The following is a 2,330-nucleotide window of genomic DNA, read 5'->3' on the forward strand; positions in this document are numbered from 1 at the left end:
ACTTAAACAAACCAAAAGTATATATAAAAAAAGAGACTAGGGAACATTATTATAGATTAAAAAGAAATTAAGAAATATATCCATCAAGTACAACATGTAGACCTTGGATTGATACTCATTTAACCAAAGAAACTGCAAAGTGATATTTTTTAAATGCTTGGATAATTTTAAAATGTGTAGAGTATGATAATGTTATTGGACTTATGTTTTAAAGTTCTTTATCTATTAGAGTTAAGTAGTAAAGTATTTAAGGGTGAAATGATATGACATGCTATTGTTTGTTTTAAAATTGTGCTCCAAAAATATCTGTGCCAGCCATCGTTATAGGTGTTTACATATACTAAAGATATTTTTCAATAAAATAAAAAACAAAAACAAACAAAAGTAACATAAAATATCTTAATTTTTCTTGTAAAAAAAAAAAAAGAAAAAGAAAGCGCTTTAAACAATTATAGTAAATAACCCAGGGTCACATACTTAGATAGTAAGAGAGACAATTTAAATTTCTTTTCGTCTGATTCCAAAAGCTTTGTTCTTTCCAATGCCAGCACTCCCGAATCAATCTTCAGCCAAGAGTGGGTAACAGGTATGCCAAGATAGCCACAGCATCAGTTTTGGGGTTCCGTGCTTGCATCTGACTGGTATTTTAACTTACTGTAGTATCTTGTATACATATTGTCATTTAATATATGTGACATGCCATAAAGGAAAAAAGATGGAAAGTACTATAATACCGCAATTATGTGCCTTAAGGTAATTACACTTATATGTTTAGTATATGGCCTCGTATAGAATCAAATTGCCTTGAAGAAAATAATTATTTCTGTATGCCCAGGATTCGTATTTCTCTGTCCCTCTTTCTCTTTCTGCTGTGTCTCTCTCCCTCTTTTTATCTTTCTCAAGTTTTAGTTTTTTTCTTTTATTCCTTTATGGTAGAATGATTCATGCAGTCCATAAACCACAGTTATTTGATCAAGTCATTGGAGTTCCTGGTTATTGGGAATAGTTCAAGGCTGTGCTTCATTCTTTGCCTTGGCAAATGACTATATTCTGTCTATAAACAAGGATTCAATTAGAGTTGGGCATGTGACCAAAGTCAGTTCAGTTAAAAAAAAATGCATTCAATAAATCTATGTAAGTGTGAAAAAGAATCTTCCTTTCTGCTATACTTAGAGCTATGAAAAAATAAACTTTGGTCTTCCAGGGAGTCATGAAAAGAGCATGTTTACTTGATTATGAAGCCAATATAAAGAAAAGCAGAGCCAAGAAAAAAACTAAGGGAGTGTGAATACCAGTGACTTAATTTGATTTTCTATAACTAACCACAGCAAAAGCCAGAATCCCTGGAATTTCAGGTTAGATTTTCTATACTAACATCTAAAATAATCCTATCTAATTGTCCTATACAAAAAATGCTCTCTCTGTTCCACCCTGTACCTCTCAGTCTTTGGTGGCTTTCTAGACTTTTCTCGTGCTTGGGTAGAAAGAAAGGCTCAGTAAGCACTGAAAATTAAAAATAAGAATAATTTTACACCCTATATTTCTTGTCTGTTAAGTTTTCCCTAATGATTATGAGAAAGCCATCAAGACAAATATTTTCATTTCTTGAAATTGGGTCAGAAGGCCACTTTTGTTTCCCCATCAAATACTCTATGTCCACACCTTCTATGTGTCTCACCTTGGTCTTAGAATGCAGAAATTCTGTTACAAATAACACCTTGTTAAATAAGAAAATATCTCTGCCCACATCTATCTATGCTGCCTTCTTTGTTCCCCTTATCTTTCCTTAGGATGTAGAAACATAATCTTATTGGCCAGATTTTCTGATGGCTTGTAATTAGTCATATATGTGCATTTAGCCTATGTCTTTCACTTGCTATTGTTTCCAAATCCTAGGGTCAATAATACAAGCGAGGATCCTCTCAAAACCCAATCATTTTGCTTTTTTAAAATTTCTCTTCAAAAGTAAACAGTGTAATGGTTAGGGTTTATGGCTCGATATACAACTTAGAGGGATATTGAGTTATATTTGGAGCACTGCTCTTGCTTGGATATAGAACAGCTTGCCAAAGATACTCCTAATAAGATAAATGCCAAGGTTAGAAATTGTTAAGGTTAATAAGAAAAAAGAATTTAAATTTGTAATTTGTCCGTATTTTGCTTGTAGTTAGTTCTTCAGGACTTTGAGGTACAGAGCAACAGTTGGCAAGATAAAATGCACACCATTTCAGTCTCTGAACAAATCACTATCTTTAAATAATGATAATGATAACAATAACTCAGTCTAATCTCTAATATTGGCCATCTTTGGCTAATCCATAAAGTTCTGT

Source organism: Galeopterus variegatus, unplaced genomic scaffold, assembly GCF_000696425.1.
Source record: "Galeopterus variegatus unplaced genomic scaffold, G_variegatus-3.0.2 Scaffold12184, whole genome shotgun sequence".
In the NCBI taxonomy this organism is placed as follows: domain Eukaryota; kingdom Metazoa; phylum Chordata; class Mammalia; order Dermoptera; family Cynocephalidae; genus Galeopterus; species Galeopterus variegatus.